This window comes from Lactuca virosa, chromosome 1 (assembly GCF_052849685.1).
Source record: "Lactuca virosa cultivar CGN04683 chromosome 1, Lactuca_virosa_CGN04683_v6, whole genome shotgun sequence".
In the NCBI taxonomy this organism is placed as follows: Eukaryota; Viridiplantae; Streptophyta; class Magnoliopsida; order Asterales; family Asteraceae; genus Lactuca; species Lactuca virosa.
In genome coordinates this window covers 261,921,666-261,938,472 of record NC_136426.1, presented here as the reverse complement: position 1 = coordinate 261,938,472, position 16,807 = coordinate 261,921,666, and the positions used below count along the sequence as shown (strand labels likewise).

Sequence of the window (16,807 nt, the reverse complement as noted above, 5' to 3'; positions counted from 1 at the left end):
CAACCATGAAGCGGAGGCCACCCGAGCATACAAATAGCAAGAAAGAAAAAAAACAAAAAAAAAACCACACGTAAAATCTAAAAAAACGCAAAGGGACAACGAAAAAGGGGGGGTGCAACACGAGGACTTCCCAGGGGGTCACCCATCCTAGTACTACTCTCGCCCAAGCACGCTTAACTACAGAGTTCTGATGGGATCCGGTGCATTAGTGCTGGTATGATCGCACCCGAAATACTATCCATGCTAATTGCTTTTATGTTTTAAAAGACGCAGAACCTCCTTTGTTTTCGTACGCGAGGCGTGGGACCCACGTGACCGATCGGCTCCGTTCCAAAAATACGAAAACCATCAACCATGAAGCGGTGGCCACCCGAGCATAGAAATAGCAAGAAAGAAAACAAAAAAAAACCACACGTAAAATCTAAAAAAACGCAAACGGACAACGAAAAAGGGGGGGGGGGTGCAACACGAGGACTTCCCAGGGGGTCACCCATCCTAGTACTAATCTCGCCCAAGCACGCTTAACTGCGGAGTTTTGATGGGATCCGGTGCATTAGTGCTGGTATGATAGCACCCGAAATACTATCCATGCTTATTGCTTTTATGTCTTAAAAGACGCAGAACCTCCTTTGTTTTCGTACGCGAGGCGTGGGACCCACGTGACCGATCGGCTCCGTTCCAAAAATACGAAAACCATCAACCATGAAGCGGAGGCCACCCGAGCATAGAAATAGCAAGAAAGAAAAAAAAACCGCACGTAAAATCTAAAAAAACGCAAACGGACAACGAAAAAGGGGGGTGCAACACGAGGACTTCCCAGGGGGTCACCCATCCTAGTACTACTCTCGCCCAAACACGCTTAACTGCGGAGTTCTGATGGGATCCGGTGCATTAGTGCTGGTATGATCGCACCCGTAATACTATCCATGCTTATTGCTTTTATGTCTTAAAAGACGTAGAACCTCCTTTGTTTTCGTACGCGAGGCGTGGGACCCACGTGACCGATCGGCTCCGTTCCAAAAATACGAAAACCATCAACCATGAAGCGGAGGCCACCCGAGCATAGAAATAGCAAGAAAGAAAAAAAAACCGCACGTAAAATCTAAAAAAACGCAAACGGACAACGAAAAAGGGGGGTGCAACACGAGGACTTCCCAGGGGGTCACCCATCCTAGTACTACTCTCGCCCAAACACGCTTAACTGCGGAGTTCTGATGGGATCCGGTGCATTAGTGCTGGTATGATCGCACCCGTAATACTATCCATGCTTATTGCTTTTATGTCTTAAAAGACGTAGAACCTCCTTTGTTTTCGTACGCGAGGCGTGGGACCCACGTGACCGATCGGCTCCGTTCCAAAAATACGAAAACCATCAACCATGAAGCGGAGGCCACCCGAGCATAGAAATAGCAAGATAGAAAAAAAAACAAAAAAAAAACCGCACGTAAAATCTAAAAAAACGCAAACGGACAACGAAAAAGGGGGGTGCAACACAAGGACTTCCCAGGGGGTCACCCATCCTAGTACTACTCTCGCCCAAGCACGCTTAACTGCGGAGTTCTGATGGGATCCGGTGCATTAGTGCTGGTATGATCGCACCCGAAATACTATCCATGCTTATTGCTTGTATGTCTTAAAAGACGCAGAACCTCCTTTGTTTTCGTACGCGAGGCGTGGGACCCACGTGACCGATCGGCTCCGTTCCAAAAATACGAAGACCATGAACCATGAAACGGAGGCCACCCGAGCATAGAAATAGCAAGAAAGAAAAAAAAAACAAAAAAAAACCGCACGTAAAATCTAAAAAAACGCAAACGCGCAACGAAAAAGGGGGTGCAACACGAGGACTTCCCAGGGGGTCACCCATCCTAGTACTACTCTCACCCAAGCACGCTTAACTGCGGAGTTCTGATCGGATCCGATGCATTAGTGCTGGTATGATCACACCCGAAATACTATCCATGCTTATTGCTTTTATGTCTTAAAAGACGCAGAACCTCCTTTGTTTTCGTACGCGAGGCGTGGGACCCACGTGACCGATCGGCTCCGTTCCAAAAATACGAAAACCATCAACTATGAAGCGGAGGCCACCCGAGCATACAAATAGCAAGAAAGAAAAAAAACAAAAAAAAAACCGCATGTAAAATCTAAAAAAACGCAAACGGACAACGAAAAAGGGGGGGTGCAACACCAGGACTTCCCAGGGGGTGACTTCCCAGGGGGTCACCCATCCTAGTACTACTCTCGCCCAAGCACGCTTAACTGCGGAAGCACGCTTAACTGCGGAGTTCTGATGGGATCCGGTGCATTAGTACTGGTATGATCGCACCCGAAATACTATCCATGCTTATTGCTTTTATGTCTTAAAAGACGCAGAACCTCCTTTGTTTTCGTACGCGAGGCGTGGGACCCACGTGACCGATCGACTCCGTTCCAAAAATACGAAAACCATCAACCATGAAGCGGAGGCCACCCGAGCATAGAAATAGCAATAAAGAAAAAAAAACCGCACGTAAAATCTAAAAAAACGCAAACGGACAACGAAAAAGGGGGGTGCAACACGAGGACTTCTCAGGGGGTCACCCATCCTAGTACTACTCTCGCCCAAGCACGCTTAACTGCAGAGTTCTGATGGGATCCGGTGCATTAGTGCTGGTATGATCGCACCCGAAATACTATCCACGCTTATTGCTTTTATGTCTTAAAAGACGCAGAACCTCCTTTGTTTTCGTAGGCGAGACGTGGGACCCACGTGACCGATCGGCTCCGTTCCAAAAATACGAAAACCATCAACCATGAAGCGGTGGCCACCCGAGCATAGAAATAGCAAGAAAGAAAACAATAAAAAAACCGCACGAAAAATCTAAAAAAACGCAAACGGGCAACGAAAAAGGGGGGGGGGGGTGCAACACGAGGACTTCCCAGGGGGTCACCCATCCTAGTACTACTCTCGCCCAAGCACGCTTAACTGTGGAGTTCTGATGGGATCCGGTGCATTAGTGCTGGTATGATAGCACCCGAAATACTATGCATGCTTGTTGCTTTTATGTCTTAAAAGACGCAGAACCTCCTTTGTTTTCGTACGCGAGGCGTGGGACCCACGTGACCGATCGGCTCCGTTCCAAAAATACGAAAACCATCAACCATGAAGCGGAGGCCACCCGAGCATAGAAATAGCAAGAAAGAAAAAAAAACCGCACGTAAAATCTAAAAAAACGCAAACGGACAACGAAAAAGGGGGGTGCAACACGAGGACTTCCCAAGGGGTCACCCATCCTAGTACTACTCTCGCCCAAACACGCTTAACTGCGGAGTTCTGATGGGATCCGGTGCATTAGTGCTGGTATGATCGCACCCGAAATACTATCCATGCTTATTGCTTTTATGTCTTAAAAGACGCAGAACCTCCTTTGTTTTCGTACGCGAGGCGTGGGACCCACGTGACCGATCGGCTCCGTTCTAAAAATACAAAAACCATCAACCATGAAGCGGAGGCCACCCGAGCATAGAAATAGCTAGAAAGAAAAAAAAAACAAAAAAAAAACCGCACGTAAAATCTAAAAAAACGCAAACGGACAACGAAAAAGGGGGGTGCAACACAAGGACTTCCCAGGGGGTCACCCATCCTAGTACTACTCTCGCCCAAGCACGCTTAACTGCAGAGTTCTGATGGGATACGGTGCATTAGTGCTGGTATGATCGCACACGAAATACTATCCATGCTTATTGCTTGTATGTCTTAAAAGACGCAGAACCTCCTTTGTTTTCGTACGCGAGGCGTGAGACCCACGTGACCGATCGGCTCCGTTCCAAAAATACAAAGACCACGAACCATGAAACGGAGGCCACCCGAGCATAGAAATAGCAAGAAAGAAAAAAAAACAAAAAAAAACCGCACGTAAAATCTAAAAAAACGCAAACGCGCAACGAAAAAGGGGGTGCAACACGAGGACTTCCCAGGGGGTCACCCATCCTAGTACTACTCTCACCAAAGCACGCTTAACTGCGGAGTTCTGATGGGATCCGGTGCATTAGTGCTGGTATGATCACACCCGAAATACTATCCATGCTTATTGCTTTTATGTCTTAAAAGACGCAGAACCTCCTTTGTTTTCGTACGCGAGGCGTGGGACCCACGTGACCGATCGGCTCCGTTCCAAAAATACGAAAACCATCAACCATGAAGCGGAGGCCACCCGAGCATAGAAATAGCAAGAAAGAAAAAAAAACCGCACGTAAAATCTAAAAAAACGCAAACGGACAACGAAAAAGGGGGGTGCAACACGAGGACTTCCCAGGGGGTCACCCATCCTAGTACTACTCTCGCCCAAACACGCTTAACTGCGGAGTTCTGATGGGATCTGGTGCATTAGTGCTGGTATGATCACACCCGAAATACTATCCATGCTTATTGCTTTTATGTCTTAAAAGACGCAGAACCTCCTTTGTTTTCGTACGCGAGGCGTGGGACCCACGTGACCGATCGGCTCCGTTCCAAAAATACGAAAACCATCAACCATGAAGCGGAGGCCACCCGAGCATACAAATAGCAAGAAAGAAAAAAAACAAAAAAAAAAACCGCACGTAAAATCTAAAAAAACGCAAACGGACAACGAAAAAGGGGGGGTGCAACACGAGGACTTCCCAGGGGGTCACCCATCCTAGTACTACTCTCGCCCAAGCACGCTTAACTACAGAGTTCTGATGGGATCCGGTGCATTAGTGCTGGTATGATCGCACCCGAAATACTATCCATGCTAATTGCTTTTATGTTTTAAAAGACGCAGAACCTCCTTTGTTTTCGTACGCGAGGCGTGGGACCCACGTGACCGATCGGCTCCGTTCCAAAAATACGAAAACCATCAACCATGAAGCGGTGGCCACCCGAGCATAGAAATAGCAAGAAAGAAAACAAAAAAAAACCGCACGTAAAATCTAAAAAAACGCAAACGGACAACGAAAAAGGGGGGGGGGGTGCAACACGAGGACTTCCCAGGGGGTCACCCATCCTAGTACTAATCTCGCCCAAGCACGCTTAACTGCGGAGTTTTGATGGGATCCGGTGCATTAGTGCTGGTATGATAGCACCCGAAATACTATCCATGCTTATTGCTTTTATGTCTTAAAAGACGCAGAACCTCCTTTGTTTTCGTACGCGAGGCGTGGGACCCACGTGACCGATCGGCTCCGTTCCAAAAATACGAAAACCATCAACCATGAAGCGGAGGCCACCCGAGCATAGAAATAGCAAGAAAGAAAAAAAAACCGCACGTAAAATCTAAAAAAACGCAAACGGACAACGAAAAAGGGGGGTGCAACACGAGGACTTCCCAGGGGGTCACCCATCCTAGTACTACTCTCGCCCAAACACGCTTAACTGCGGAGTTCTGATGGGATCCGGTGCATTAGTGCTGGTATGATCGCACCCGTAATACTATCCATGCTTATTGCTTTTATGTCTTAAAAGACGCAGAACCTCCTTTGTTTTCGTACGCGAGGCGTGGGACCCACGTGACCGATCGGCTCCGTTCCAAAAATACGAAAACCATCAACCATGAAGCGGAGGCCACCCGAGCATAGAAATAGCAAGAAAGAAAAAAAAACAAAAAAAAAACCGCACGTAAAATCTAAAAAAACGCAAACGGACAACGAAAAAGGGGGGTGCAACACAAGGACTTCCCAGGGGGTCACCCATCCTAGTACTACTCTCGCCCAAGCACGCTTAACTGCGGAGTTCTGATGGGATCCGGTGCATTAGTGCTGGTATGATCGCACCCGAAATACTATCCATGCTTATTGCTTGTATGTCTTAAAAGACGCAGAACCTCCTTTGTTTTCGTACGCGAGGCGTGGGACCCACGTGACCGATCGGCTCCGTTCCAAAAATACGAAGACCATGAACCATGAAACGGAGGCCACCCGAGCATAGAAATAGCAAGAAAGAAAAAAAAACAAAAAAAACCGCACGTAAAATCTAAAAAAACGCAAACGCGCAACGAAAAAGGGGGGGCAACACGAGGACTTCCCAGGGGGTCACCCATCCTAGTACTACTCTCACCCAAGCACGCTTAACTGCGGAGTTCTGATGGGATCCGATGCATTAGTGCTGGTATGATCACACCCGAAATACTATCCATGCTTATTGCTTTTATGTCTTAAAAGACGCAGAACCTCCTTTGTTTTCGTACGCGAGGCGTGGGACCCACGTGACCGATCGGCTCCGTTCCAAAAATACGAAAACCATCAACCATGAAGCGGAGGCCACCCGAGCATACAAATAGCAAGAAAGAAAAAAAACAAAAAAAAAACCGCATGTAAAATCTAAAAAAACGCAAACGGACAACGAAAAAGGGGGGGTGCAACACGAGGACTTCCCAGGGGGTGACTTCCCAGGGGGTCACCCATCCTAGTACTACTCTCGCCCAAGCACGCTTAACTGCGGAGTTCTGATGGGATCCGGTGCATTAGTGCTGGTATGATCGCACCCGAAATACTATCCATGCTTATTGCTTTTATGTCTTAAAAGACGCAGAACCTCCTTTGTTTTCGTACGCGAGGCGTGGGACCCACGTGACCGATCGCCTCCGTTCCAAAAATACGAAAACCATCAACCATGAAGCAGAGGCCACCCGAGCATAGAAATAGCAATAAAGAAAAAAAAAACCGCACGTAAAATCTAAAAAAACGCAAACGGACAACGAAAAAGGGGGGTGCAACACGAGGACTTCTCAGGGGGTCACCCATCCTAGTACTACTCTCGCCCAAGCACGCTTAACTGCAGAGTTCTGATGGGATCCGGTGCATTAGTGCTGGTATGATCGCACCCGAAATACTATCCATGCTTATTGCTTTTATGTCTTAAAAGACGCAGAACCTCCTTTGTTTTCGTAGGCGAGACGTGGGACCCACGTGACCGATCGGCTCCGTTCCAAAAATACGAAAACCATCAACAATGAAGCGGTGGCCACCCGAGCATAGAAATAGCAAGAAAGAAAACAATAAAAAAACCGCACGTAAAATCTAAAAAAACGCAAACGGGCAACGAAAAAGGGGGGGGGGTGCAACACGAGGACTTCCCAGGGGGTCACCCATCCTAGTACTACTCTCGCCCAAGCACGCTTAACTGCGGAGTTCTGATGGGATCCGGTGCATTAGTGCTGGTATGATAGCACCCGAAATACTATCCATGCTTGTTGCTTTTATGTCTTAAAAGACGCAGAACCTCCTTTGTTTTCGTACGCGAGGCGTGGGACCCACGTGACCGATCGGCTCCGTTCCAAAAATACGAAAACCATCAACCATGAAGCGGAGGCCACCCGAGCATAGAAATAGCAAGAAAGAAAAAAAAACCGCACGTAAAATCTAAAAAAACGCAAACGGACAACGAAAAAGGGGGGTGCAACACGAGGACTTCCCAGGGGGTCACCCATCCTAGTACTACTCTCGCCCAAACACGCTTAACTGCGGAGTTCTGATGGGATCCGGTGCATTAGTGCTGGTATGATCGCACCCGAAATACTATCCATGCTTATTGCTTTTATGTCTTAAAAGACGCAGAACCTCCTTTGTTTTCGTACGCGAGGCGTGGGACCCACGTGACCGATCGGCTCCGTTCCAAAAATACGAAAACCATCAACCATGAAGCGGAGGCCACCCGAGCATAGAAATAGCAAGAAAGAAAAAAAAACAAAAAAAAAAACCGCACGTAAAATCTAAAAAAACGCAAACGGACAACGAAAAAGGGGGGTGCAACACAAGGACTTCCCAGGGGGTCACCCATCCTAGTACTACTCTCGCCCAAGCACGCTTAACTGCAGAGTTCTGATGGGATACGGTGCATTAGTGCTGGTATGATCGCACCCGAAATACTATCCATGCTTATTGCTTGTATGTCTTAAAAGACGCAGAACCTCCTTTGTTTTCGTACGCGAGGCGTGGGACCCACGTGACCGATCGGCTCCGTTCCAAAAATACGAAGACCACGAACCATGAAACGGAGGCCACCCGAGCATAGAAATAGCAAGAAAGAAAAAAAAACAAAAAAAAAACCGCACGTAAAATCTAAAAAAACGCAAACGCGCAACGAAAAAGGGGGTGCAACACGAGGACTTCCCAGGGGGTCACCCATCCTAGTACTACTCTCACCCAAGCACGCTTAACTGCGGAGTTCTGATGGGATCCGGTGCATTAGTGCTGGTATGATCACACCCGAAATATTATCCATGCTTATTGCTTTTATGTCTTAAAAGACGCAGAACCTCCTTTGTTTTCGTACGCGAGGCGTGGGACCCACGTGACCGATCGGCTCCGTTCCAAAAATACGAAAACCATCAACCATGAAGCGGAGGCCACCCGAGCATAGAAATAGCAAGAAAGAAAAAAAAACCGCACGTAAAATCTAAAAAAACACAAACGGACAACGAAAAAGGGGGGTGCAACACGAGGACTTCCCAGGGGTCACCCATCCTAGTACTACTCTCGCCCAAACACGCTTAACTGCGGAGTTCTGATGGGATCCGGTGCATTAGTGCTGGTATGATCGCACCCGAAATACTATCCATGCTTATTGCTTTTATGTCTTAAAAGACGCAGAACCTCCTTTGTTTTCGTACGCGAGGCGTGGGACCCACGTGACCGATCGGCTCCGTTCCAAAAATACGAAAACCATCAACCATGAAGCGGAGGCCACCCGAGCATAGAAATAGCAAGAAAGAAAAAAAAAACAAAAAAAAAACCGCACGTAAAATCTAAAAAAACGCAAACGGACAACGAAAAAGGGGGGTGCAACACAAGGACTTCCCAGGGGGTCACCCATCCTAGTACTACTCTCGCCCAAGCACGCTTAACTGCAGAGTTCTGATGGGATACGGTGCATTAGTGCTGGTATGATCGCACCCGAAATACTATCCATGCTTATTGCTTGTATGTCTTAAAAGACGCAGAACCTCCTTTGTTTTCGTACGCGAGGCGTGGGACCCACGTGACCGATCGGCTCCGTTCCAAAAATACGAAGACCACGAACCATGAAACGGAGGCCACCCGAGCATAGAAATAGCAAGAAAGAAAAAAAAAACAAAAAAAAACCGCACGTAAAATCTAAAAAAACGCAAACGCGCAACGAAAAAGGGGGTGCAACACGAGGACTTCCCAGGGGGTCACCCATCCTAGTACTACTCTCACCCAAGCACGCTTAACTGCGGAGTTCAGATGGGATCCGGTGGATTAGTGCTGGTATGATCACACCCGAAATACTATCCATGCTTATTGCTTTTATGTCTTAAAAGACGCAGAACCTCCTTTGTTTTCGTACGCGAGGCGTGGGACCCACGTGACCGATCGGCTCCGTTCCAAAAATACGAAAACCATCAACCATGAAGCGGAGGCCACCCGAGCATACAAATAGCAAGAAAGAAAAAAAACAAAAAAAAAACCGCACGTAAAATCTAAAAAAACGCAAACGGACAACGAAAAAGGGGGGGTGCAACACGAGGACTTCCCAGGGGGTCACCCATCCTAATACTACTCTCCCCCAAGAACGCTTAACTGCAGAGTTCTGATGGGATCCGGTGCATTAGTGCTGGTATGATCGCACCCGAAATACTATCCATGCTTATTGCTTTTATGTCTTAAAAGACTCAGAACCTCCTTTGTTTTGGTACGCAAGGCGTGGGACCCACGTGACCGATCGGCTCCGTTCCAAAAATACGAAAACCATCAACCATGAAGCGGTGGCCACCCGAGCATAGAAATAGCAAGAAAGAAAACAAAAAAAAACCGCACGTAAAATTTAAAAAAAACGCAAACGGGCAACGAAAAAGGGGGGGTGCAACACGAGGACTTCCCAGGGGGTCACCCATCCTAGTACTACTCTCGCCCAAGCACGCTTAACTGCGGAGTTCTGATGGGATCCGGTGCATTAGTGCTGGTATGATCGCACCCGAAATACTATCCATGCTTATTGCTTTTATGTCTTAAAAGACGCAGAACCTCCTTTGTTTTCGTACGCGAGGCGTGGGACCCACGTGACCGATCGGCTCCGTTCCAAAAATACGAAAACCATCAACCATGAAGCGGAGGCCACCCGAGCATAGAAATAGCAAGAAAGAAAAAAAAACCGCACGTAAAATCTAAAAAAACGCAAACGGACAACGAAAAAGGGGGGTGCAACACGAGGACTTCCCAGGGGGTCACCCATCCTAGTACTACTCTCGACCAAGCACGCTTAACTGCGTAGTTCTGATGGGATCCGGTGCATTAGTGCTGGTATGATCGCACCCGAAATACTATCCATGCTTATTGTTTGTATGTCTTAAAAGACGCAGAACCTCCTTTGTTTTCGTACGCGAGGCGTGGAACCCACGTGACCGATCGGCTCCGTTCCAAAAATACGAAGACCATGAACCATGAAACGGAGGCCACCCGAGCATAGAAATAGCAAGAAAGAAAAAAAACAAAAAAAAACCGCACGTAAAATCTAATAAAACGCAAACGGGCAACGAAAAAGGGGGGTGCAACACGACGACTTCCCAGGGGGTCACCGATCCTAGTACTACTCTCGCCCAAGCACGCTTAACTGCGGAGTTCTGATGGGATCCGGTGCATTAGTGCTGGTATGATCGCACCTGAAATACTATCAATGCTTATTGCTTTTATGTCTTAAAAGACGCATAACCTCCTTTGTTTTCGTACGCGAGGCGTGGGACCCACGTGACCGATCGGCTCCGTTCCAAAAATACGAAAACCATCAACCATGAAGCGGTGGCCACCCGAGCATAGAAATAGCAATAAAGAAAAAAAAACAAAAAAAAACCGCACGTAAACAAGAGGACTTCCCAGGGGGTCACCCATCCTAGTACTACTCTGGCCCAAGCACACTTAACTGTGGAGTTCTGATGGGATCCGGTGCATTAGTGCTGGTATGATCGCACCCGAAATACTATCCATGCTTATTTCTTTTATGTCTTAAAAGACGCAGAACCTCCTTTGTTTTCGTACGCGAGGCGTGGGACCCACTTGACCGATCGGCTCCGTTCCAAAAATACGAAAACCATCAACCATGAAGCGGAGGCCACCCGAGCATAGAAATAGCAAGAAAGAAAAAAAAACCGCACGTAAAATCTAAAAAAACGCAAACGGACAACGAAAAAGGGGGGTGCAACACGAGGACTTCCCAGGGGGTCACCCATCCTAGTACTACTCTCGCCCAAGCACGCTTAACTGCGGACCCATCCTAGTACTACTCTCGCCCAAGCACGCTTAACTGCGGAGTTCTGATGGGATCCGGTGCATTAGTGCTGGTATGATCGCACCCGAAATACTATCCATGCTTATTGCTTGTATGTCTTAAAAGACGCAGAACCTCCTTTGTTTTCGTACGCGAGGCGTGGGACCCACGTGACCGATCGGCTCCGTTCCAAAAATACGAAGACCATGAACCATGAAACGGAGGCCACCCGAGCATAGAAATAGCAAGAAAGAAAAAAAACCGCACGTAAAATCTAAAAAAACGCAAACGGGCAACGAAAAAGGGTGGTGCAACACGAGGACTTCCCAGGGGGTCACCGATCCTAGTACTACTCTCGCCCAAGCACGCTTAACTGCGGAGTTCTGATGGGATCCGGTGCATTAGTGCTGGTATGATCGCACCCGAAATACTATCAATGCTTATTGCTTTTATGTCTTAAAAGACGCAGAACCTCCTTTGTTTTCGTACGCGAGGCGTGGGACCCACGTGACCGATCGGCTCCGTTCCAAAAATACGAAAACCATCAACCATGAAGCGGTGGCCACCCGAGCATAGAAATAGCAAGAAAGAAAAAAAAACAAAAAAAAAACCGCACGTAAACAAGAGGACTTCCCAGGGGTCACCCATCCTAGTACTACTCTCGCCGAAGCACGCTTAACTGCAGAGTTCTGATGGGATCCGGTGCATTAGTGCTGGTATGATCGCACCCGAAATACTATCCATGCTTATTGCTTTTATGTCTTAAAAGACGCAGAACCTCCTTTGTTTTCGTACGCGAGGCGTGGGACCCACGTGACCGATCGGCTCCGTTCCAAAAATACGAAAACCATCAACCATGAATCGGAGGCTACCCGAGCATAGAAATAGCAAGAAAGAAAAAAAAACAAAAAAAAACCGCACGTAAAATCTAAAAAAACGCAAACGGACAACGAAAAAGGGGGGGGGGGGGTGCAACACGAGGACTTCCCAGGGGGTCACCCATCCTAGTACTACTCTCGCCCAAGCACGCTTAACTGCGGAGTTCTGATGAGATCCGGTGCATTAGTGCTGGTATGATCGCACCCGAAATACTATCCATGCTTATTGCTTGTATGTCTTAAAAGACGCAGAACCTCCTTTGTTTTCGTACGCGAGGCGTGGGACCCACGTGACCGATCGGCTCCGTTCCAAAAATACGAAGACCATGAACCATGAAACGGAGGCCACCCGAGCATAGAAATAGCAAGAAAGAAAAAAAACAAAAAAAAACCGCACGTAAAATCTAAAAAAACGCAAACGGGCAACGAAAAAGGGGGGTGCAACACGAGGACTTCCCAGGGGGTCACCGATCCTAGTACTACTCTCGCCCAAGCACGCATAACTGCGGAGTTCTGATGGGATCCGGTGCATTAGTGCTGGTATGATCGCACCCGAAATACTATCCATGCCTAATTCTTTTATGTCTTAAAAGACACAGAACCTCCTTTGTTTTCGTACGCGAGGCGTCGGACTCACGTGACCGATCGTCTCCGTTCCAAAAATACGAAAACCATCAACCATGAAGCGGTGGCCACCCGAGCATAGAAATAGCAAGAAAGAAAAAAAAACAAAAAAAAACCACACGTAAACACGAGGACTTCCCAGGGGGTCACCCATCCTAGTACTACTCTCGCCCAAGTACGCTTAACTGCGGAGTTCTGATGGGATCCGGTGCATTAGTGCTGGTATGATCGCACCCGAAATAGTATCCATGCTTATTGCTTTTATGTCTTAAAAGACGCAGAACCTCCTTTGTTTTCGTACGCGAGGCGTGGGACCCACGTGAACGATCGGCTCCGTTCCAAAAATACGAAAACCATCAACCATGAAGCGGAGGCCACCCGAGCATAGAAATAGCAAGAAAGAAAAAAAAACCGCACGTAAAATCTAAAAAAACGCAAACGGACAACGAAAAAGGGGGGTGCAACACGAGGACTTCCCAGGGGGTCACCCATCCTAGTACTACTCTCGCCCAAGCACGCTTAACTGCGGAGTTCTGATGGGATCCGGTGCATTAGTGCTGGTATGATCGCACCAGAAATACTATCCATGCTTATTGCTTGTATGTCTTAAAAGACGCAGAACCTCCTTTGTTTTTGTACGCGAGGCGTGGGACCCACGTGACCGATCGGCTCCGTTCCAAAAATACGAAGACCATGAACAATGAAACGGAGGCCACCCTAGCATAGAAATAGCAAGAAAGAAAAAAAAACAAAAAAAAAACCGCTCGGAAAATTTAAAAAAACGCAAACGGGCAACGAAAAAGAGGGGTGCAACACGAGGACTTCCCAGGGGGTCACCGATCCTAGTACTACTCTCGCCCAAGCACGCTTAACTGCGGATTTCTGATGGGATCCAGTACATTAGTGCTGGTATGATCGCACCCGAAATACTATCCATGCTTAATTCTTTTATGTCTTAAAAGACACAGAACCTCCTTTGTTTTCGTACGCGAGGCGTCGGACTCACGTGACCGATCGGCTCCGTTGCAAAAATACGAAAACCATCAACCATGAAGCGGTGGCCACCCGAGCATAGAAATAGCAACAAAGAAAAAAAAAAAAAAAAAACCGCACGTAAACACGAGGACTTCCCAGGGGGTCACCCATCCTAGTACTACTCTCGCCCAAGTACGCTTAACTGCGGAGTTCTGATGGGATCCGGTGCATTAGTGCTGGTATGATCGCACCCGAAATAGTATCCATGCTTATTGCTTTTATGTCTTAAAAGACGCAGAACCTCCTTTGTTTTCGTACGCGAGGCGTGGGACCCACGTGAACGATCGGCTCCGTTCCAAAAATACGAAAACCATCAACCATGAAGCGGAGGCCACCCGAGCATAGAAATAGCAAGAAAGAAAAAAAAACCGCACGTAAAATCTAAAAAAACGCAAACGGACAACGAAAAAGGGGGGTGCAACACGAGGACTTCCCAGGGGGTCACCATCCTAGTACTACTCTCGCCCAAGCACGCTTAACTGCGGAGTTCTGATGGGATCCGGTGCATTAGTGCTGGTATGATCGCACCAGAAATACTATCCATGCTTATTGCTTGTATGTCTTAAAAGACGCAGAACCTCCTTTGTTTTTGTACGCGAGGCGTGGGACCCACGTGACCGATCGGCTCCGTTCCAAAAATACGAAGACCATGAACCATGAAACGGAGGCCACCCTAGCATAGAAATAGCAAGAAAGAAAAAAAAACAAAAAAAAAACCGCTCGGAAAATTTAAAAAAACGCAAACGGGCAACGAAAAAGGGGGGTGCAACACGAGGACTTCCCAGGGGGTCACCGATCCTAGTACTACTCTCGCCCAAGCACGCTTAACTGCGGAGTTCTGATGGGATCCGGTGCATTAGTGCTCGTATTATCGCACCCGAAATACTATCCATGCTTATTGCTTTTATGTCTTAAAAGACGCATAACTTCCTTTGTTTTCGTACGCGAGGCGTGGGACCCACGTGACCGATCAGCTCCGTTCCAAAAATACGAAAACCATTAACCATGAAGTGGTGGCCACCCGAGCATCGAAATAGCAAGAAAGAAAAAAAAAACAAAAAAAAAACTGCACGTAAACACGAGGACTTCCCAGGGGGTCACCCATCCTAGTACTACTCTCGCCCAAGCACGCTTAACTGCGGAGTTCTGATATGATCCGGTGCATTAGTGCTGGTATGATCGCACCCGAAATACTATCCATGCTTATTGCTTTTATGTCTTAAAAGACGCAGAACCTCCTTTGTTTTCGTACGCGAGGCGTGGGACCCACGTGACCGATCGGCTCCGTTCCAAAAATACGAAAACCATCAACCATGAAGCGGAGGCCACCCGAGCATAGAAATAGCAAGAAAGAAAAAAAAAACCGCACGTATAATCTAAAAAAACGCAAACGGACAACGAAAAAGGGGGGTGCAACACGAGGACTTCGCAGGGGGTCACCCATCCTAGTACTACTCTCGCCCAAGCACGCTTAACTGCAGAGTTCTGATGAGATCCGGTGCATTAGTGCTGATATGATCGCACCCGAAATACTATCCATGCTTATTGCTTGTATGTCTTAAAAGACGCAGAACCTCCTTTGTTTTCGTACGCGAGGCGTGGGACCCACGTGACCGATCGGCTCCGTTCGAAAAATACGAAGACCATGAACCATGAAACGGAGGCCACCCGAGCATAGAAATAGCAAGAAAGAAAAAAACAAAAAAAAACCGCACGTAAAATCTAAAAAAACGCAAACGGGCAACGAAAAAGCGGGGTGCAACACGAGGACTTCCCAGGGGGTCACCGATCCTAGTACTACTCTCGCCCAAGCACGCTTAACTGCGGAGTTCTGATGGGAACCGGTGCATTAGTGCTGGTATGATCGCACCCGAAATACTATCCATGCTTATTGCTTTTATGTCTTAAAAGACACAGAACCTCCTTTGTTTTCGTACGAGAGGCGTGGGACTCACGTGACCGATCGGCTCCGTTCCAAAAATACGAAAACCATCAACCATGAAGCGGTGGCCACCCGAGCATAGAAATAGCAAGAAAGAAAAAAAAACAAAAAAAAAACCGCACGTAAACACGAGGAATTCCCAGGGGGTCACCCATCCTAGTACTACTCTCGCCCAAGCACGCTTAACTGCGGAGTTCTGATGGGATCCGGTGCATGAGTGCTGGTATGATCGCACTCGAAATACTATCCATGCTTATTGCTTTTATGTCTTAAAAGACACAGAACCACCTCTGTTTTCGTACGCGAGGCGTGGGACCCACGTGACCGATCGGCTCCGTTCCAAAAATACGAAAACCATCAACCATGAAGCGGAGGCCACCCGAGCATAGAAATAGCAAGAAAGAAAAAAAAACAAAAAAAAAACCCACGTAAAATCTAAAAAAACGCAAACGGACAACGAAAAAGGGGGGGTGCAACACGAGGACTTCCCAGGGGGTCACCCATCCTAGTACTACTCTCGCCCAAGCACGCTTAACTGCGGAGTTCTGATGGGATCCGGTGCATTAGTGCTGGTATGATCGCACCCGAAATACTATCCATGCTTATTGCTTTTATGTCTTAAAAGACGCAGAACCTCCTTTGTTTTCGTACGCGAGGCGTGGGACCCACGTGACCGATCGGCTCCGTTCCAAAAATACGAAAACCATCAACCATGAAGCGGAGGCCACCCGAGCATAGAAATAGCAAGAAAAAAAAAACCGCACGTAAAATCTAAAAAAACGCAAATGGACAACGAAAAAGTGGGGTGCAACACGAGGACTTCCCAGGGGGTCACACATCCTAGTACTACTCTCGCCCAAGCACGCTTAACTGCGGAGTTCTGATGGGATCCGGTGCATTAGTGCTGGTATGATCGCACCGGAAATACTATCCATGCTTATTGCTTTTATGTCTTAAAAGACGCAGAACCTCCTTTGTTTTCGTACGCGAGGCGTGGGACCCACGTGACCGATCGGCTCCGTTCCAAAAATACGAAAACCATCAACCATGAAGCGGAGGCCACCCGAGCATAGAAATAGTAAGAAAGAAAAAAAAACCGCACGT

The 16,807-nt window shown here is 47.6% G+C and overlaps 44 non-coding genes and 5 pseudogenes across 44 annotated transcripts; all 49 read right to left on the bottom strand.

Annotated features, from left to right (window-relative positions):
* Positions 1-109: 109 nt before the first annotated feature.
* On the bottom strand, positions 110-228 carry LOC145155499 (5S ribosomal RNA). Its single transcript, XR_013735935.1, has one exon. It is a non-coding gene; the product is annotated as a 5S ribosomal RNA (ribosomal RNA).
* Positions 229-457: 229 nt separating this feature from the next.
* Positions 458-576, bottom strand: LOC145147596 (5S ribosomal RNA). The gene has a single exon (XR_013728495.1). It is a non-coding gene; the product is annotated as a 5S ribosomal RNA (ribosomal RNA).
* Positions 577-795: 219 nt separating this feature from the next.
* LOC145155204 (5S ribosomal RNA) lies at positions 796-914 on the bottom strand. Its single transcript, XR_013735656.1, has one exon. It is a non-coding gene; the product is annotated as a 5S ribosomal RNA (ribosomal RNA).
* Positions 915-1,133: 219 nt separating this feature from the next.
* On the bottom strand, positions 1,134-1,252 carry LOC145155202 (5S ribosomal RNA). The gene has a single exon (XR_013735655.1). It is a non-coding gene; the product is annotated as a 5S ribosomal RNA (ribosomal RNA).
* Positions 1,253-1,482: 230 nt separating this feature from the next.
* On the bottom strand, positions 1,483-1,601 carry LOC145154207 (5S ribosomal RNA). Its single transcript, XR_013734691.1, has one exon. It is a non-coding gene; the product is annotated as a 5S ribosomal RNA (ribosomal RNA).
* A 229-nt stretch (positions 1,602-1,830) lies between these two features.
* On the bottom strand, positions 1,831-1,949 carry LOC145149331 (5S ribosomal RNA). The gene has a single exon (XR_013730182.1). It is a non-coding gene; the product is annotated as a 5S ribosomal RNA (ribosomal RNA).
* A 230-nt stretch (positions 1,950-2,179) lies between these two features.
* Positions 2,180-2,331, bottom strand: LOC145151316 (5S ribosomal RNA; annotated as a pseudogene).
* A 219-nt stretch (positions 2,332-2,550) lies between these two features.
* Positions 2,551-2,669, bottom strand: LOC145134978 (5S ribosomal RNA). The gene has a single exon (XR_013719464.1). It is a non-coding gene; the product is annotated as a 5S ribosomal RNA (ribosomal RNA).
* Positions 2,670-2,900: 231 nt separating this feature from the next.
* Positions 2,901-3,019, bottom strand: LOC145145292 (5S ribosomal RNA). The gene has a single exon (XR_013726272.1). It is a non-coding gene; the product is annotated as a 5S ribosomal RNA (ribosomal RNA).
* A 219-nt stretch (positions 3,020-3,238) lies between these two features.
* On the bottom strand, positions 3,239-3,357 carry LOC145134951 (5S ribosomal RNA). Its single transcript, XR_013719438.1, has one exon. It is a non-coding gene; the product is annotated as a 5S ribosomal RNA (ribosomal RNA).
* A 231-nt stretch (positions 3,358-3,588) lies between these two features.
* Positions 3,589-3,707, bottom strand: LOC145149415 (5S ribosomal RNA). The gene has a single exon (XR_013730274.1). It is a non-coding gene; the product is annotated as a 5S ribosomal RNA (ribosomal RNA).
* Positions 3,708-3,935: 228 nt separating this feature from the next.
* Positions 3,936-4,054, bottom strand: LOC145148237 (5S ribosomal RNA). The gene has a single exon (XR_013729131.1). It is a non-coding gene; the product is annotated as a 5S ribosomal RNA (ribosomal RNA).
* Positions 4,055-4,273: 219 nt separating this feature from the next.
* On the bottom strand, positions 4,274-4,392 carry LOC145146227 (5S ribosomal RNA). Its single transcript, XR_013727170.1, has one exon. It is a non-coding gene; the product is annotated as a 5S ribosomal RNA (ribosomal RNA).
* A 231-nt stretch (positions 4,393-4,623) lies between these two features.
* LOC145155498 (5S ribosomal RNA) lies at positions 4,624-4,742 on the bottom strand. The gene has a single exon (XR_013735934.1). It is a non-coding gene; the product is annotated as a 5S ribosomal RNA (ribosomal RNA).
* A 229-nt stretch (positions 4,743-4,971) lies between these two features.
* LOC145147595 (5S ribosomal RNA) lies at positions 4,972-5,090 on the bottom strand. Its single transcript, XR_013728494.1, has one exon. It is a non-coding gene; the product is annotated as a 5S ribosomal RNA (ribosomal RNA).
* A 219-nt stretch (positions 5,091-5,309) lies between these two features.
* Positions 5,310-5,428, bottom strand: LOC145155201 (5S ribosomal RNA). Its single transcript, XR_013735654.1, has one exon. It is a non-coding gene; the product is annotated as a 5S ribosomal RNA (ribosomal RNA).
* A 230-nt stretch (positions 5,429-5,658) lies between these two features.
* On the bottom strand, positions 5,659-5,777 carry LOC145154206 (5S ribosomal RNA). Its single transcript, XR_013734690.1, has one exon. It is a non-coding gene; the product is annotated as a 5S ribosomal RNA (ribosomal RNA).
* Positions 5,778-6,004: 227 nt separating this feature from the next.
* Positions 6,005-6,123, bottom strand: LOC145148750 (5S ribosomal RNA). Its single transcript, XR_013729621.1, has one exon. It is a non-coding gene; the product is annotated as a 5S ribosomal RNA (ribosomal RNA).
* A 230-nt stretch (positions 6,124-6,353) lies between these two features.
* LOC145148990 (5S ribosomal RNA) lies at positions 6,354-6,487 on the bottom strand (annotated as a pseudogene).
* Positions 6,488-6,707: 220 nt separating this feature from the next.
* On the bottom strand, positions 6,708-6,826 carry LOC145134967 (5S ribosomal RNA). Its single transcript, XR_013719453.1, has one exon. It is a non-coding gene; the product is annotated as a 5S ribosomal RNA (ribosomal RNA).
* Positions 6,827-7,055: 229 nt separating this feature from the next.
* Positions 7,056-7,174, bottom strand: LOC145155867 (5S ribosomal RNA). Its single transcript, XR_013736295.1, has one exon. It is a non-coding gene; the product is annotated as a 5S ribosomal RNA (ribosomal RNA).
* Positions 7,175-7,393: 219 nt separating this feature from the next.
* LOC145155200 (5S ribosomal RNA) lies at positions 7,394-7,512 on the bottom strand. Its single transcript, XR_013735653.1, has one exon. It is a non-coding gene; the product is annotated as a 5S ribosomal RNA (ribosomal RNA).
* Positions 7,513-7,743: 231 nt separating this feature from the next.
* LOC145148574 (5S ribosomal RNA) lies at positions 7,744-7,862 on the bottom strand. The gene has a single exon (XR_013729452.1). It is a non-coding gene; the product is annotated as a 5S ribosomal RNA (ribosomal RNA).
* Positions 7,863-8,091: 229 nt separating this feature from the next.
* Positions 8,092-8,210, bottom strand: LOC145142003 (5S ribosomal RNA). Its single transcript, XR_013723096.1, has one exon. It is a non-coding gene; the product is annotated as a 5S ribosomal RNA (ribosomal RNA).
* A 219-nt stretch (positions 8,211-8,429) lies between these two features.
* Positions 8,430-8,547, bottom strand: LOC145146504 (5S ribosomal RNA). Its single transcript, XR_013727447.1, has one exon. It is a non-coding gene; the product is annotated as a 5S ribosomal RNA (ribosomal RNA).
* A 231-nt stretch (positions 8,548-8,778) lies between these two features.
* LOC145148573 (5S ribosomal RNA) lies at positions 8,779-8,897 on the bottom strand. The gene has a single exon (XR_013729451.1). It is a non-coding gene; the product is annotated as a 5S ribosomal RNA (ribosomal RNA).
* Positions 8,898-9,126: 229 nt separating this feature from the next.
* On the bottom strand, positions 9,127-9,245 carry LOC145146040 (5S ribosomal RNA). The gene has a single exon (XR_013726990.1). It is a non-coding gene; the product is annotated as a 5S ribosomal RNA (ribosomal RNA).
* Positions 9,246-9,475: 230 nt separating this feature from the next.
* Positions 9,476-9,594, bottom strand: LOC145150432 (5S ribosomal RNA). The gene has a single exon (XR_013731258.1). It is a non-coding gene; the product is annotated as a 5S ribosomal RNA (ribosomal RNA).
* Positions 9,595-9,820: 226 nt separating this feature from the next.
* Positions 9,821-9,939, bottom strand: LOC145155371 (5S ribosomal RNA). The gene has a single exon (XR_013735816.1). It is a non-coding gene; the product is annotated as a 5S ribosomal RNA (ribosomal RNA).
* A 219-nt stretch (positions 9,940-10,158) lies between these two features.
* Positions 10,159-10,277, bottom strand: LOC145148175 (5S ribosomal RNA). Its single transcript, XR_013729073.1, has one exon. It is a non-coding gene; the product is annotated as a 5S ribosomal RNA (ribosomal RNA).
* Positions 10,278-10,505: 228 nt separating this feature from the next.
* On the bottom strand, positions 10,506-10,624 carry LOC145149797 (5S ribosomal RNA). The gene has a single exon (XR_013730643.1). It is a non-coding gene; the product is annotated as a 5S ribosomal RNA (ribosomal RNA).
* A 186-nt stretch (positions 10,625-10,810) lies between these two features.
* On the bottom strand, positions 10,811-10,930 carry LOC145151342 (5S ribosomal RNA; annotated as a pseudogene).
* Positions 10,931-11,149: 219 nt separating this feature from the next.
* LOC145149915 (5S ribosomal RNA) lies at positions 11,150-11,311 on the bottom strand (annotated as a pseudogene).
* Positions 11,312-11,529: 218 nt separating this feature from the next.
* Positions 11,530-11,648, bottom strand: LOC145148259 (5S ribosomal RNA). Its single transcript, XR_013729152.1, has one exon. It is a non-coding gene; the product is annotated as a 5S ribosomal RNA (ribosomal RNA).
* A 187-nt stretch (positions 11,649-11,835) lies between these two features.
* LOC145151446 (5S ribosomal RNA) lies at positions 11,836-11,954 on the bottom strand (annotated as a pseudogene).
* A 236-nt stretch (positions 11,955-12,190) lies between these two features.
* LOC145154345 (5S ribosomal RNA) lies at positions 12,191-12,309 on the bottom strand. Its single transcript, XR_013734820.1, has one exon. It is a non-coding gene; the product is annotated as a 5S ribosomal RNA (ribosomal RNA).
* Positions 12,310-12,537: 228 nt separating this feature from the next.
* Positions 12,538-12,656, bottom strand: LOC145148937 (5S ribosomal RNA). The gene has a single exon (XR_013729799.1). It is a non-coding gene; the product is annotated as a 5S ribosomal RNA (ribosomal RNA).
* A 186-nt stretch (positions 12,657-12,842) lies between these two features.
* LOC145150972 (5S ribosomal RNA) lies at positions 12,843-12,962 on the bottom strand. Its single transcript, XR_013731773.1, has one exon. It is a non-coding gene; the product is annotated as a 5S ribosomal RNA (ribosomal RNA).
* Positions 12,963-13,181: 219 nt separating this feature from the next.
* Positions 13,182-13,300, bottom strand: LOC145154900 (5S ribosomal RNA). The gene has a single exon (XR_013735368.1). It is a non-coding gene; the product is annotated as a 5S ribosomal RNA (ribosomal RNA).
* Positions 13,301-13,530: 230 nt separating this feature from the next.
* LOC145150080 (5S ribosomal RNA) lies at positions 13,531-13,649 on the bottom strand. Its single transcript, XR_013730909.1, has one exon. It is a non-coding gene; the product is annotated as a 5S ribosomal RNA (ribosomal RNA).
* A 185-nt stretch (positions 13,650-13,834) lies between these two features.
* Positions 13,835-13,954, bottom strand: LOC145150787 (5S ribosomal RNA). Its single transcript, XR_013731599.1, has one exon. It is a non-coding gene; the product is annotated as a 5S ribosomal RNA (ribosomal RNA).
* A 219-nt stretch (positions 13,955-14,173) lies between these two features.
* LOC145147777 (5S ribosomal RNA) lies at positions 14,174-14,291 on the bottom strand. The gene has a single exon (XR_013728669.1). It is a non-coding gene; the product is annotated as a 5S ribosomal RNA (ribosomal RNA).
* Positions 14,292-14,521: 230 nt separating this feature from the next.
* LOC145149734 (5S ribosomal RNA) lies at positions 14,522-14,640 on the bottom strand. Its single transcript, XR_013730583.1, has one exon. It is a non-coding gene; the product is annotated as a 5S ribosomal RNA (ribosomal RNA).
* A 188-nt stretch (positions 14,641-14,828) lies between these two features.
* LOC145151006 (5S ribosomal RNA) lies at positions 14,829-14,948 on the bottom strand. The gene has a single exon (XR_013731804.1). It is a non-coding gene; the product is annotated as a 5S ribosomal RNA (ribosomal RNA).
* A 220-nt stretch (positions 14,949-15,168) lies between these two features.
* Positions 15,169-15,287, bottom strand: LOC145147987 (5S ribosomal RNA). The gene has a single exon (XR_013728884.1). It is a non-coding gene; the product is annotated as a 5S ribosomal RNA (ribosomal RNA).
* A 227-nt stretch (positions 15,288-15,514) lies between these two features.
* On the bottom strand, positions 15,515-15,633 carry LOC145148832 (5S ribosomal RNA). The gene has a single exon (XR_013729698.1). It is a non-coding gene; the product is annotated as a 5S ribosomal RNA (ribosomal RNA).
* Positions 15,634-15,820: 187 nt separating this feature from the next.
* Positions 15,821-15,940, bottom strand: LOC145150410 (5S ribosomal RNA). The gene has a single exon (XR_013731237.1). It is a non-coding gene; the product is annotated as a 5S ribosomal RNA (ribosomal RNA).
* Positions 15,941-16,170: 230 nt separating this feature from the next.
* Positions 16,171-16,289, bottom strand: LOC145155359 (5S ribosomal RNA). The gene has a single exon (XR_013735804.1). It is a non-coding gene; the product is annotated as a 5S ribosomal RNA (ribosomal RNA).
* Positions 16,290-16,505: 216 nt separating this feature from the next.
* Positions 16,506-16,624, bottom strand: LOC145147957 (5S ribosomal RNA). The gene has a single exon (XR_013728856.1). It is a non-coding gene; the product is annotated as a 5S ribosomal RNA (ribosomal RNA).
* Positions 16,625-16,807: the final 183 nt, after the last annotated feature.